This window comes from Gossypium hirsutum, chromosome A09 (genome assembly GCF_007990345.1).
Source record: "Gossypium hirsutum isolate 1008001.06 chromosome A09, Gossypium_hirsutum_v2.1, whole genome shotgun sequence".
Classification (NCBI taxonomy): domain Eukaryota; kingdom Viridiplantae; phylum Streptophyta; class Magnoliopsida; order Malvales; family Malvaceae; genus Gossypium; species Gossypium hirsutum.
The window spans coordinates 65,431,928-65,448,279 of NC_053432.1; positions in this window are offsets into that span (position 1 = coordinate 65,431,928).

Sequence of the window (16,352 nt, forward strand, 5' to 3'; positions counted from 1 at the left end):
ATATGACTAACTCATTGATTGAGTGCATGTGATAGGGAACCATTTCATACTTGTTGGTTTCATTATCTATTATGGATGTATGCTAATTACTTGGTAAGTTTACTTTCCGGTTATTCGATCTTACTAAGCATGTAAATGCTTACCCCTCTCCTTTCCCCTATTTTACAGAGCTCGAAGACTTGTAAGGATTAGAAGACAGTTGGAGAGTCAGCACACTATCAACTAGACCAGCTTTGGTATAAAGACATTTCTATTTTGTTCAATTGCATGTATAGGACTCTTGAGTATTTTGTTTTATATGTCAATTGATTTTCCAAATAAAGGCATGTAAAGATGTATCTATCTTTTTATTTTATTTTATTTTATTGTATATAGCCGTAGGAATTGGCTTATTTTGAAGTAGGTTATGACCTACAAAATTTCCATACATGGTTATATTTATATATGATGGTTTGTTTCCAATTGGCAATGAGTCATAAGAACGAGCGAATCTTTAATGTGTTAAAGTGACATGGAAACCCATAAATACAAGATGGGAAATAACCTGGCCTGTGTGAAACCAATGATATGAGGTTTTTATGCAATAAGTTTTGCCAAGAACATTTATAAGAATATAATCATGTTTTGCTTTGCATTTGATAATCGTTAAGTATAAGTGTTGAAAAGGGTGACCAAAGGCTTGGAAAATAGCCTATTAGGGTCTATACGGTTAGGCACACGGGCGTGTGTGACACACGGGCCACTCCTATGGGTGTGTGGTATGGTCGTGCATCCCCTACACCTAAAAGTTTAAGTCAGTGTCGTACATGGGCAGGCCACACGAGCGTGTGTCTTGGCCATGTGCCCCTAATTGTATGATAAGGTTAAAGTCAGTGTTGTACACGGGCTGAGGCCATGGGCGTGTCCCAAGCCACACGGGCATGTGTGATCACACAGCCCCACCCACACGGGCATGTGTGATCACACAGCCCCACCCACACGGGCGTGACACTTCAGAGTAAAAGAAATTTTCCAAGGTACCCGAAGTTTATCGAATGTCTCCGGTTTTGTCCCGAACTACCCCTAGGTATGTTTTAGGCCTCGAAGGCCTGTTTAAGGGACGAGACGTACATGTTTGAAAAGTTTTAAATTTGAGTGAAACTCAGTGACCTGATTTAATATGTTTGTGAATGTGAAAACCCAATAACACCTTAAACCCTATCCCGACGTCAGATAAAGGTGAGGGGTGTTACGTTTAGTGGTATCAGAGCTACGGTTTAGTTGGTTCTGGGACTACCATAGAGAGTATTGAGGCTTGCTATACATGCCATTTTTTGAGTATTGATAGTGTGACATCTCCTAACTATTTAAATTGTTTTGAATATAGTAAATGTCTTCCAATCAAGCATAAGATGAGTCTGAGGGAGCCATGAGCCATACTCCAGCTTCTGTACAATGAGATGTATCTAGTAGTAGTAGAAGGCTTATGTTGAAAGGCCGAGAAGAGGCTCGAGCTGCCTTCTTTGATACGATGGACGAATGATTTGGGGATTACTTAAAGAATCGCCCCAACATACCACGACTTCCCCCGCCCTCTAACCAACTTGATGAGGATTTGCCACGAGGTATAGCACCGGTAAGAATTGGTAAGGCCCCTGTAGATAAGCTTAGAAAGGATGGGGCTGAGGAATTTAGAGCTAAAACCGAGGACGATGCTGAAAGAGCCGAGTTCTGGCTCAAGAATACTATGCGAGTGTTAGATGAATTGTCGTGCACAACCGAGGAGTGTTTAAAGTGTGTCGTGTCCCTCCTGAAGGATACTGCATACCACTGGTGGAAGACTCTATCATCGGTAGTGCCAAAGGAAAATATCACTTGGGATTTCTTCCAAGCAGAGTTTAGGAAGAAATACATTAGCCAAAGGTTTTTAGACTCGAAGCGAAAGGAGTTCCTAGAACTCAAGTAGGGGAATAAAACTATAGCAGAATACAAAAGAGAGTTAGTAACGCTAAGTCAGTACGCAACTGAGTGGGTCCAAACTGAATTGGAAATGTGTAAACACTTTGAGGAAGATTTGAATGAGGAAATCAAATTGTTGATTGGGATACTTGAAATACGGGAGTTTGTCGCATTGGCTGATCGGGCCAAAAGGGCCGAGGAGCTTAATAATGAAAGAAAGTAAGCTAAGAGAGAGGCTCAAGTTGCAAGCAAGAGGTCTAGCGGTAAAATACTCTCGTTTCCTACAAAGAAATCAATGAGCCAAAATGAACGCTCCACTTCATTGGTAGGATATTCTGGTAGAGCAAAAGGCTCTAAACAACGAAGCCAGAAGTATTCCTCCCCGATGGTGACTAGTGTAGGGAGTGTAGATAATCAAAAGCCAAAGTGTAAGAGTAACAACAAATTTCACTTTAGAGAGTGCCGAATGAAGAGTGGTGCATGTTTCAGATGTGGTTCTCTTAACCATTTTCTTAGAGACTGTCTAGAACGAGTCAAAAAAGAAGCAGAAGTAGCCCCGAAGTCGAGTACTCCTATTTCACGGGGTAGACCTCCAAGATATCCCGGAAGTGCTAGTGGAAATCGAGTTGCGGCTAAAGATGCTGCAAAACCAGAGGCTCGAGCCCTGGCAAGAACGTATGCGATATGCACTCGAGAAGAAGCCTCTGCTCCTGACATCATCACAGGTATTTTTTCTCTTTTCAGTACATGTGTTATTGCCTTAATTGACTCGGGGTCGACGTATTCATATATTTGCATTAGATTGATACCTAGTATGAATATACCCATTGAACCTACAGAATTTATTATTAGAGTGCCGAACCCACTAGGCAAATTAGTCATGGTTGATAAAGTCTGTAAGAATTGTTCTTTGACGATTCAGGGTCATTATTTTTCGGCTAACCTTATGTTGTTACCATTTGATGAATTTGATGTAATACTTAGTATGGATTGGTTAGCCCTGCATGATGTAATTGTAAATTGTGGTAGCAAGTATATTAAATTGAAATACCCAGATGGTGAGATTCTACAGGTTGATTCAAGAGAATTGGGTACGCTACCAGTTGTAATCACGGCAGTGGTTGCTTAGAGATATATGAGAAAAGGGTATGAAGCCTATCTTGCATTTGTATTGAACACTAAGGAGACAGAGTTGAAGATTGAGTCTGTGCCGATAGTATGTGAGTACCTAGAAGAATTAACCAGATTACCTTCTGAAAGGGAGATAGAGTTGGTATTAAATTGGTGCTAAGAACAACTCCCATTTCAATTACTCCATACAGAATGGTGCCAACCGACCTGAAAGAGTTAAAAGCCCCGTTGCAAGAGCTGATGGATAAAGGTTTTGCAAGGCCAAGTTTTTCACCTTGGGGTGCCCCCGTACTGTTTGTAAAGAAGAAAGATGGCTCGATGAAGTTATGTATAGATTACCGCTAACATAACAAGGTAACTATAAAAAATAAGTATCATTTTCCAAGGATCAATGATTTGTTCGACCAGTTGAAAGGAGCCACCGTGTTCTCTAAGATAGACTTGAGGTCTGGCTATTATCAACTGCGAGTTAAAGAATCGAATGTACCTAAAACAGCTTTCAGAATGAGGTACGGTCATTATGAATTTCTCGTCATGCCATTTGGGTTAATGAATGCACCGACTGTATTTATGGACCTAATGACTAGGATCTTTCAGCCATACTTGGATAAGGTTGTCATTGTGTTCATTGATGACATCCTGATTTATTCCAAAGATGGGACAGAACATGTAAAGCACTTGAGAACTGTGCTGCAGACCTTGTGGGAAAAGTAACTGTATGCTAAATTTAGCAAGAGTGAATTTTGGCTCCAAGAAGTCGGATTTTTGGGTCATATTGTTTCAGGTGAAGGCATCCGAGTTGATCCAAGTAAAATCTCTGCTATCGTCGAGTGGAAACCACCTAAAAATGTAACCGAGGTTTGAAGCTTTTTAAGCTTAGCCGGTTACTATCGAAGGTTTGTGAAAGGATTCTCCATGATAGCAACTCCGATGACGAGATTGCTACAGAAATATGTTAAATTTGAATGGACGAAAAAGTGTTAGCAAAGTTTTGAGAAGTTAAAGACACTGCTGACTGAAGCTCCTGTTTTGGTATTGCCTGAGTCGGGAAAAGAGTTTGTGGTCTACAATGATGCATCCTAAAATGGATTGGGTTGTATACTTATGCAAGATGACAAAATATTAGCCTATGCTTTACGGTAGTTGAAACCGCACGAGAAGAACTATCCGACACACGACCTAGAACCTGCCGCCATCGTTTTTGCTTTAAAAATTTAGAGGCATTATTTATATGGTGAGACTTGCCGTATATTCATAGACCACAAGAGTTTGAAGTAGTTAATGACTCAAAAAAATTAAATTTAAGACAACGGAGATGGTTATAATTAATTAAGGATTATGATCTGATCATTGACTATCATCCGGGAAAGGGGAATATGGTCGCCGACGCGTTAAGCAGAAAATCCTTGTTTACATTGAGGGTCGTGGATGCTCAATTGGCATTGTTTGATAATGGTTCAGTCTTGGCAGAGCTAGAGGCTAGGCCGACATTTTTTCAAGAAATCTATAATGCTCAAACTAATGATGAAGACTTGCAAGCTAAAAGGACTCAATGTGAGCCAGATATTGAATCAGATTTTCGGATTGGTTCTGATGGATGTTTGATGTTTAGAGATAGGGTTTGTGTACCCCAAGACAATGAACTTATACAGAAATTCTTGCAAGAAGCACATAATAGTCATTTTTCAATTCACCTGGGAAGTACCAAGATGTACAACGATTTGAAGAAAATGTACTGGTGGAACTGTATGAAAAGAGATATTTCTGAATTTGTATCAAAATGGCTGGTATGTCAGCAAATTAAAGCTGAACATCAAGTACTTTCAGGTTTGTTACAGCCTGTGATAGTCCCCGAATGGAAGTGGGACAGAGTTACTATGGATTTCGTGAAAGGATTACCATTAACTCTGAAAAAGAAAGATGCCATATGGGTTGTAGTGGACAAGTTGACGAAGTCGGCTCATTTTATTCCGATCAGGACAGATTACCCTCTTGATAAGTTGGCCGACTTATACATTTCTGAGATCGTGAGATTACATGTGGTACCACTGTCGATTATTTCAGACAGAGACCCGAGGCTCACTTCAAGATTTTGGAAGAAATTACAAGAAGCCTTGGGTACGAAGTTGAGCTTTAGTACAACTTTTCACCCGTAGACTGATGGTCAGCCTGAACGAATGATTCAAATCCTTGAGGATATGTTGCAATGTTGCATCCTCGAATTTCAAGGCAGCTGGGAAAAATACTTGGCGTTGGTAGAGTTTTTCTATAACAACAGTTTTTCAAACAAGTTTGAAGATGGCACCTTAGGAAGCCTTATATGGCAAGAAGTGCTGAACTCCATTGTACTAGACAGAACTCAAGGAAAGTCAGATTCATAGAGTTGATCTGATTAAGGAAACTGAGGAGAAAGTTAAAGTGATACGAGACTGTTTAAAAGCGACATCGAATAGGAAAAAGTCGTATGCTGACCTGAAAAGAAAGGAAATTGAGTTCCAAATTGGAGATAAAGTATTCTTGAAAGTATCTTCATGGAAGAAAATGTTAAGATTTGGTCAGAAAAGCAAACTGAGTCCATGGTTTATCGGACCGTACAAAATCACTGAAAAAGTTGGACCATTAGCCTATCGTTTGGCATTGCCACCTGAACTGGAAAAGATTCACAATGTGTTCCATGTATCTATGTTAAGGCGATATCGATAAGACCCCTCTCATGTGATTTAGCCGGCAGAGATTGAAATTCGACCAGACATGACCTGTGGAGAGGAACCAGTTAAGATTTGGGCCCGTGAGATTAAACAGCTGAGGAATAAAAATGTGGCTTTAGTAAAAGTTTTATGGCATCGACATGGTGTAGAAGAGGCTACATGGGAGCCAGAAGAAACCATGAGAAGCCAATATCCAAACCTGTTTCCGGTAAGACTTTGAGGACGAAAGTCCCTAAGGGGTGGAAATGTAACATCCCAAAACAGGGCCTAGTCGGAATAGTGGTTTCGGGACCACAAATTTGACATCAAATATTTATTTTATGATTATTATGACGTTTAGAGTATGAGAATATGCATGTGTTAAAATTTCATGAAGAAATTCTTTGAGTAAGGTGTCCAATTGGAAATTAGGGACTAAATTGAATAAATTGCAAAAATTGGATTCTAGGGGCAATTTGTATGAAATTACTTTAGATTATAAATTAGAAGGCCTTGGAGAGAAATTTTCCCAATTTCTACGTTTTTGGACAAAAATGGGCTTGCATGGATGAAATTTTAAAGAAAGGGCTTAAGGGCATTTTGGTCATTTGGCATTTTAATGAAATAAAATAGGAAAAATAACCAAAAATCAGCCATCTTCTCCTTTGTACCAGCCAAAATTCTCAAGCCCTCCATAGCTCAGGTTTTCAAGCTTTCAAGCTTATTAGTAAGTACTCCCAAGCCTCATTTTTAATGTTCTTTGCATTTTTGAGATCCCGATAACTTGCTCTCTCCATTTCTACCCATATTTCATGCTAGGGTTTATGTTTAAAAATTTACCCATGGATGAGTTACTTTTATTTTGATGGTTTATGGAGGAATATGAAAGTTGGATGTGTGTTAAACATCTTTTCCTAGGTGATTTTCATGAAAAACCCCTAAAGGGACCTTTTTGCAAAAGTTGTTAAATTTGTGGTAGAAATGTGAAAATAATGGAAAATTTGGGCTGCCATAAGAAGAAAAAAAGTGTTCGGCTAGGCTTGGGTAAGATAGAAATTCCTTGTGTTTCATTATACGAGCCTAGGGACTAAATCGTAAAAAAGTGAAAGGTTAGGGGCACAACGGTCATTTAGACTGGGGGTGGAATTTAGACTTGAAGAGTATAATGTAGAGTATTAATGATGTAATTCTGTTGTTATATCCTCGAGGAATAAATTCCGGAGGTCGATCGAGGAAAACGAAAGGTTTCGGAATAACTGAAACACGACACTGAAACGAATACCAGGTAAGTTCGGATAACTTAAAGTAAACTCCTAATATGCCTAATTATATGATTTGTGAATGAATGATGTTTTCATTTATTGATGATATGAAAATTTCATGAAATGCATCTTTGATAATGATATGTTGAAAAATGCCTCGGTTTAGGTTTAAAAAGGGAATTCGATGGATAAACCATGATTTACAAGTGAATGGAGATCCTGCATGTGTTGCAGAAAGGATTTAGCCTGGACAGGTAATCCGTTGATCTCAATTATAAAAAGGATCCAGCCCGGACAGGTGTTCTTTTGGATGATCGAGCCTCTCGAAGAATACATGTGCATTATGGATTTAGCCTGGACGGATAATCCAATTAGGGTCTGAATTTAGCCTGGACTGGTAATTCAGATCCGAGCTCAATAAAGATGTTTGTTGTTATAAAAGGATTTAGCCTGGACTGGCAATCCCAACATCACCTTTTGAGTTTTGTAAATAGGGGATTTAGCCTGGACTGGTAGTCCCGCCATAAAATGCGAGGTTCACAAGAGTGCACATTTGAAATGATTATCCTTATGAATTAACGGTTAATGGATATTCCATTGAGATTTCCTAGAAACTCAACGGAATTAACATGAGAAGGATGTATAAATGAAACGATAGATGATGAGTTCATTTAGGATAAATTACATGGTGCTTTGTTATGTGACTAATTTATTGATTGAGTGCATGTGATAAGGAACCATTTCATACTTGTTGGTTTCATTATCTATTATGGATGTATGCTAATTACTTGGTAAGTTTACTTTCCGGTTATTCAAGCTTACTAAGCATGTAAATGCTTACCCCTCTCTTTTCCCCTGTTTTACAGAGCTCGAGGACTTGTAAGGATTGGAAGACAGTTGGAGAGTCAGCACATTATCAACTAGACAAGCTTTGGTATAAAGACATTTCTATTTTGTTTAATTGCATGTATAGGACTCTTGAGTATTTTGTTATATGTGTCAATTGATTTTCCAAGTAAAGGCATGTAAAGATGTATCTATCTTCTTTTCTTTTATTTTTGTATATGGCCATAGGAATTGGCTTATTTTGAAGTAGGCTATGACCTACAAAATTTCCATGCATGTTTATATTCATATATAATGGTTTGTTTCCAATTGGCAATGAGTCACAAGAACGAGCCAATCTTTAATGTGTTAAAGTGACATTGAAACCCATAAATACAAGATGGGAAATAACCTGGCTTAAGTGAACACAATGATATGAGGTTTCTATGCAATAAGTTTTTCCAAGAACATTTATAAGAATATAATCATGTTTTGCTTTGCATTTGATAATCATTAAGTATAAGTGTTGAAAAGGGTGACCAAAGGCTTAGAAAATAGCCTATTAGGGTCCACATGGTCGGGCACACAGGCGTGTGTCTAGGTCGTGTGTGACACACAGGCCACTCCCATGGGTGTGTGGTATGGCCATGCGTCCCCTGCACCTAAAAGTTTATGTCAGTGTCGTACACGGGTGTAGGTCTTGGCCGTGTGCCCCTAATTGTATGATAAGGTTAAAGTCAGTGTTGCATACGGGCTGAAGGCATGAGCGTGTCCCAAGCCTCACGGGTGTGTATGATCACAAGGCCCCACCCACACGGGTGTGTGACACTTCAAAATAAAGGAAATTTTCCAAGGTACCCAAAGTTTATTGAATGTCCCCGGTTTTGTCCTGAACTACCCCTAGGTATATTTTAGGCCTCGAAGGTCTATTTAAGGGACGAGACATACGTGTTTGAAATGTTTTAAATTTGAGTGAAACTAGATGACCTGATTTAATATGTTTGTGAATGTGAAACCCGGTAACGCCTTGAACCCTATCACGACATCGGATAAGGGTGAGGGGTGTTACACTATTATTGTGGGAGGTTAAGGCACATTAATAGAAATTGTTCTTTCAAGGAAGGTGGGAATGGAAGATTCAAGTGGGTTAGTGAGAGAGTGGTAAGGGATTTATAGTAATAATGGGAAATGAGGAGGCTGAGAATTCAAAGAGAGGTGATGAGTGTGAGGAGAGAGGGGTGGTATTAATAATAAGGTGAATAGGGTGGAAACAAATATTTTGGAGGAAAAATTGATGTTTTGTGTAGAGAAGGGTGATGACAATATAAGAAGGGATGTAACACCCCTTACCCGTATCTGTCGTCGGATTGGGGTTATAAGGTATTACCAGACCTAACACAGTTCGATACAATTACTCAATTCAAAAATATTTATATAGAGATCTAATGCTTAACTTATAACCCGATACAATTCATTTCATAATCATTTCACTTCAATGCTAACCAAAATTTGTATATCATTCTCCAAAAACAAACATATTAAATAATACACATATACCAAAATGGGTTCTAGTCATATGAAAATATAGTCGAATACATTTTAATACCAAAACATGATATAAAATATACTTTTCAAAGATAATTTAATCATCAAGTATGGATACATATGAATATTCAAGACACAAATTCCATGAACCATATTTAAAAGAAACATATAATATATCTCCTATCATATTCGGTCATTACAATATATTTATTACCAACTCATTTATAGCACGTTAACCTAACATAATAACCTAAATTTCTTATATAACTTTTCCTAATATAAACCACGTCCAAGTTGAGCAAACATATTTATACATGTATTATGACCATTTCATTTATCAACCAATCTCAATATGCAAACACACATCACAAGTTCTAATCATCCAAGGTATAAGGCATAATAACTAAAATAGACTCAAACCATTATTTAACCAAAACATACTCGATCTTAGAGATTAAGCCATTTTCGCATGGCCTTTATACATAAACCAAAATACAACATTCCAAAACGCATTCTAGCCTATACATGCCATAGTTCCAAAATGTAACTTATAAAATACCGAAGACGGTTGATAGTGTGATAGACTTTGCTGATGATCCCCGAGCTTGTAACTTGAATCCAAAATCTATAAAACAAAATGAAAATGAAAACACAAAGTAAGCTATAATAGCATAGTAAGTCATTAGCAAATAAACATCCTAATGATATAATCAAGTCATTTGAAACTAATCCAAATTTCATTATCATTATCAAGCTTAACCTCAAACTTAAAAATGAGATAAATAACACATTTTCATACACAAAATCTACCTTGGTCGAATGCTCACTTAATCAATTTGACCTAATATTATTCATCTTTCAAAGCCAAAATGTCTTAATATAATCAAACATACACATACGTATTTATATAAACTCAAGAACCATAATATAACATCATGTACATATACCACTTATATGGTCGAATATACATGATCACATATATGCACATATCCAAGAATCAATTCTACAATATTCATACCATTTATTTACAAGGCCGAATACACATACTAAATTCACACGAAATCTTCATTTGTATCACACATAATTAGTAACAAATATCAAGTTACTTATTTACCTTATCTCAAGTAAACAACAAGCTAACTCATACCTAATCATTTAGCTCGTTAAACATATTCAATTACCACATCAGCATAAAGTCTTTTAGGCATAAACTTATAATAATTCACCGACATGAAGCCTGCTAGGCCTAAGCCTGTATCTCACACTGGCACAAGGCCTGCTAGACTCAAAGTCTGATTTTATACACCGACAATAAGCCTGCTAGGCATAAGCACGATTTAATTCACTAGCACAAGGCTTGCTAGGCTCAAAGCCTGAATATCACTATTATAAAGTTATCTCATAAACAATTCATATATAAAAAATTCCACATATTCCATATAGTTTATATGGACTTTCAAATGTTATAACTCAGTCGAATTAAACTTAAATACATTATTTCCAAGCTTAATCATATTCGGCTAAATTTACTATAAATCTATGAATTCTAAATCAGCATATTAAACTAAGTTACATTCAAAATTAACGATGTTTAATTTCTTAAAGACTTACCTCGGATATCGACGAACAGTATTAATCGATTATTTTACTATTTTGGTCTTCCCCTGATCCAAATCCGATTTTCTCTTTTCTTGATCTAAATTAATATAAATTAAACTTATTAAATCAAATATTCAATCAAATTCATCCAAAAACACACAAATGGGCAAATTACACTTTTACCCCTAATATTTCACATTTTTAACGATTTAGTCCCTATTGCATAAAACACAAAATACACAAAATCTCACAACAACATAGTTAGGCCAAATCTTCCTTATACTTATAATAGTCCATATATTTCATTTATTTCATATTTTAGTCCCTCAATTTATTATTTTTGCAATTTAGTCCTAATTACTCAAAATCATCAAAAACTCCAATACAAAACATGTTAATCTAAAACATATCTTTCATATTTCAGCATTAAACAAAAAAAATCACAAGCTCTCATCAATGGCATAACTCAAAATATTCATCAAAATAAAAAAATTAAGCATGGGCCGGATAATACTCGAAGCAACGATATCAAAAATGTAAAAATTATCAAAAACCGAACAAAAACGAACCTTGATTGAGCTTGAATAAATGTCGAATCCCTAGCTTGTTTTTCTTTTCTTTTGTTTCAAAAAAAAACATAGAAATAAACACATATTTTGGCTTATTTTATGTTTTATGATATATATTATAGTTTATTATAACTTAAAGTTTAATTTACAATTATAACCTTAATGATTTATTATAAAATCTTTATAACATAAACCTATTACTGTCCAACTAATATACAAATGGGCTATTTACAACTTAAAGACTCCAATTTAGAAAGCCATTAGCACTTAGTTCCCTTTTAGAAATAACCACCAAATTTCCCTTTTACGCGATTAAGTCTTTTTACTTAATCGGATACCTAAACGACAAAATTAAATCAAGAAAATTTAACAGATATAATTCACACAAAATAAACACAGAAAATATTTTTTAAATATTTTTTTGACTCAGATTCGTGGTCTCGAAACCACCTTTCCGATTAGGGTTTAAATCGGGTTGTTCCAACTCTTCCCCCTTAGAGATTTTTGTCCCCGAAAATCTTACCAGTGAATAGGTTCGGATTACATTCTCTCATTGCATCTTCTAGTTCCCACGTTGCTTCCTCAACTCTGTGTTTATGCCACAGTACTTTAACCAACGAAATTTTATTATTTCGCAACTCTTTAATCTCACGAGCCAGAATACGAATCGGTTCTTCCTTATATGTCATATCGGGCTTAATCTTAATCTCAGACGGACTAATCACATGTAAAGGATCATATCGATATCTACAAAGCATCGAAACATGGAATACATTGTGGATTTTTTCTAGCTCAGGTGGCAACAACAGTCTATACGCAACTGGCCCAATCCGCTCTATAACCTCATACGGCCCAATAAATCTTGGACTCAATTTGCCTTTACGACCGAATCTGAGTATTTTCTTCCACGGTGAGACTTTTAAAAATACTTTATCCCCAATCTGAAACTCTATATCTTTTCGTTTCAAGTCCGCATAAGATTTCTGACGATCCGATGCTGCTTTCAGACTTTCACGGATTACTTTCACTTTCTGTTCAGTTTCTCTGATCAAATCAACCCCGTGTATCTTATTTTCACTAAGCTCAGTCCAATACAATGGTGTACGACATTTACGACTGTTCAAAGCCTCGTAAGGTGCCATTTTGATACTCGATTGGAAATTGTTATTATACGCAAATTCAATCAGAGGTAGATATCATTCCCACGTACCTTCAAACTCGAGAATGCAACATCTCAACATATCCTCAAATATCTGAATGATTCGCTCAGACTGACCATCTGTTTGCGGGTGGAAAGCGATGCTGAAATGCAATTTCATACCCAATGCATATTGCAGTTCCTTCCAAAACCGCGATGTAATCCTCGGATCTCTATTCGAAACAATAGAAATAGGGTATAGATCCGATACAAACCGCTAGCTTATCAAGCGAGTAATTTGTATGTATCGGAACAAAATGAGCCGATTTAGTCAATCTATCAATAATAACCCAGATTGCATCTTTCTTGCTCGATGTTAATGGTAAATCAGATACAAAATCCATAGTAACTCTGTCCCATTTCCATTCTGGTATCATAATCGGCTAAAGCAATCTAGAAGGTACCTGATGCTCGGCTTTTACTTGTTGACAGATTAAACATTTCGAAACAAAGTCAGAAATGTCTCGTTTCATACCATGCCACTAATAAAGCTATTTCAGATCATTATATATTTTCGTACTACCTGGGTGAACAGATAACCGACTGCTGTGAGCTTCGTTCAAAATCATCTGAATCAACTCTGAATTCCTCAGGACACATATTCAGTTTCAAAATCTCAAACAGTCATCAGCATTGACTTGAAACTCTGAATCAACAGTTAAATCACATTAAGCTCGTTTTGCTATCAACTCATTATCAACTTTCTGGGCATCATAAATTTGTTGAACAAATAATGGTCTTGCTTTCAATTCAGCTATTATCGAACCATCATCAGACATAGCCATATGCGTATTCATTGCACGCAAAGCAAACAGTGATTTTCAACTTAAAGTATCGGCAACAACGTTAGCCTTTCCCGGGTGATAATCAATCATAAGCTCATAGTCTTTTAACAATTCTAACCATCTGCGTTGTCTCAAATTCAGATCTTTCTGAGCCATCAAGTATTTCAGACTTTTGTGATCAGAATAGACATGACATTTCTCACCCAACAGGTAGTGGCACCATATCTTTAATGCAAACACAATAGCTGCCAATTCTAAGTCGTATGTCAGATAGTTTCTTTCATGTGGCTTCAACTGTCTCGAGGCATAAGCTATAACTCTGCCTTCCTGCATCAAAACACAGCCCAAACCATTTAAAGATGTATCACTATAAATAACAAATTCTTTACCCAATTCTAGTTGAACTAGTACTGGAGCTTCGGTTAAAAGGGCTTTCAACTGATCAAAACTTTTCTGGCACTTTTCTGACCACTCGAACTTAACATCTTTTTGTAGTAGCTTGGTCATCAAGGTTGCAATCATCGAGAACCCTTTCACGAATCATCTATAATAACCAGCAAGTCCCAGAAAACTTTAGACTTCAGAAACATTCTTAGGAGATTTCCAATCAAGTATAGCTGAAATTTTACTCGGATCAACCCGAATACCTGATGCTGAAACAACATGTCCCAGAAAGCTAACTTCATGTAACCAGAACTCACATTTACTAAACTTCACATACAACTATTTTTCTCGCAAAGTCTGTAACACAAGTCTCAAATACTCAACATGTTCGGTTTCATCATGGGAGTAGATCAATATATCATCAATGAATACAATCACAAACCGATCCAAATACTATTTGAAGATCCGATTCATCAAATCCATAAAAACAGTAGGTGCATTAGTAAGTCCAAAAGGCATAACCAGAAACTCATAATGTCTGTACCTCGTTCAGAAGGCAGTTTTTGGCACATCAGAGCTTTAACTCACAACTGATAGTAGCCAGATCTCAAATCTATCTTCGAAAACACTGTAGCCCCTTTTAGCTAATCAAACAAATCATCAATCCGTGACAACGTATATTTATTCTTTATGGTCACCTTATTGAGCTGTCTATAATAGATGCACATTCTCATAGTTCCATCTTTCTTTTTCACAAATAACACAGGCTCACCCCAGTGGGAGAAACTCGGTCGCGCGAAACCTTTATCTGTCAACTCTTGCAACTGAACTTTCAATTCTTTTAATCATTAAAATTTTACCATGGGTAAAATCATCAAAAGTTTATTGGGGATAAAATAGGTATGACAAATTCATTTTATATATAAATTTAAAGTTTATTTAGGGAAATTGAAAAACTGAATCGGGTTGGATCACATTATAGGGTACTGGTAAAAAAGGCCTAGGAATTAATCGTAATTGGACCCGATGTGAGAGAGGTCTAAAAACCCTTTATGGACATGAAGGGGGCGCAACCCTAGTAGGAATACTAGGGTGTGTCGTCCACCTTAGTCTTATTCTAAGTAGGACTTTTTTTTTCTTTTTGAAATAAACTACTACAACTTAACAAGGGTTTTACCTTCTCTTCCAATAAATAGATGGTACCGGTAGAGCTATTAACACAACTTTGAGTGATTTTTATTCTACCAAAAAATATAGAGAATTTATTCTCAACTATTACATATATTTTTTTCAGAATACAATTCTACTAGTTTCTATTAATAAGAGAAAATTTTCGTTTTCACCCTAAAATGAGAGAAAAATTTTTCTAGTTCTGTGTTTCGATTCATTTGGTTCGATCCTACACTTGAAGCAGTTCGTGTTATGAGAATAGAGAAGAAGACCATTTGGTTGAAAACCAAGAACAATGAACTTCCGCTAAGCCGAAAAGACAGGTACAAATTTGGTTAAGGTTTATTGCTATAAATATCACAAACTGGGTTGGTTTTCAAAATTTTAATTTTTCACTGCACAAGAAAATCATTTTCAACCGAATTTTCTACAACATTTAGAGGGTGAAGAAATGAAGATTTGTTGGTGAGGTGAGATTTTAAATGATAATAAAGAGTTTGTAATGAATACAAGGGTGATTAATTGTCACACCAAGAAATTGGAGTTAGAAGGATTAAGGTTTGCAAGTTTAGTCAGAGGTCACAGTTAGATGTTTAAGTTTAACCTTGTGTTCTGGAGATAGAATGAGCCTGCTGATTCAATGGTAATGAGTGAGTTTTTCCTTAGGTATTATGTTCGAATCCTTGGGTGCACTAAGTGGAAATTATTTTATTTTTGGTTTCAACTTTTAAAAAACAATCTGATAGGTTAAGGTTTTCTTAAATTTTATCTTTTTTTTATTTTTATTTTTTGAAAAAGAAAGTGTCCACATTTTCCTCTCATGTTTTACCACTTCTTCTCATGTCAATTTCATTTTCTTTTTCCCAATTTTCAGATTTTTGATCCTTTTTCCACTATACTTTCTGTTTTCCACCATTTTTCTTTGAAGATCTTATTTGATTCCTTAGTTTTTCTTTTGTTCGTTGTTGGTATATGCGTACATTCGAGAAAATCTTGTGTTGTTTTTCTTTTGCGGCTAAATTTTCGCCTTTGTCATTTCTTTAGAATCTTGATTACTTTTCTTTATTTTCGCTTAACAAGGATATGAAACGGGTTTAGTGTAAGTGTTGCTTTCTTGAGTTTTTAATCGTTTCTTTGATTCTATTGTATGGATTAGACCAAAATTCTTATAGGTTTAGTATGCTTGTGAAAATTGAGTTTTCAGATCGGTAGGGTAAAGGCAAATCAGTCAATTTTTGGTGCTTGGAATCGCGTTTTAA